The sequence below is a fragment of the Limulus polyphemus genome, unplaced genomic scaffold, assembly GCF_000517525.1.
Source record: "Limulus polyphemus unplaced genomic scaffold, Limulus_polyphemus-2.1.2 Scaffold175, whole genome shotgun sequence".
Lineage (NCBI taxonomy): Eukaryota > Metazoa > Arthropoda > Merostomata > Xiphosura > Limulidae > Limulus > Limulus polyphemus.
The window spans coordinates 830,905-831,122 of record NW_013665785.1 but is presented as its reverse complement, the minus strand read 5'-3'; positions in this window follow the sequence as shown (position 1 = coordinate 831,122).

The following is a 218-nucleotide window of genomic DNA, read 5'->3' as shown; positions in this document are numbered from 1 at the left end:
TTCCGAAGAAACTTTAGCGATACAAGTCCTTACTTAAATAAAACTAGTTTATTTTTTCTCAATACAACGTTGCAATACACTTAATTTCGACAGTCGCGCTATAACGTAAACAAACTCTATAATTCACAACAAACGAATGAATCACGCGCTTGACTCAATTGTCGTCTCTATCTCTGTCTGCAATTCAATTCCATTGTTGCCGTCACTTCTTGGCGGTG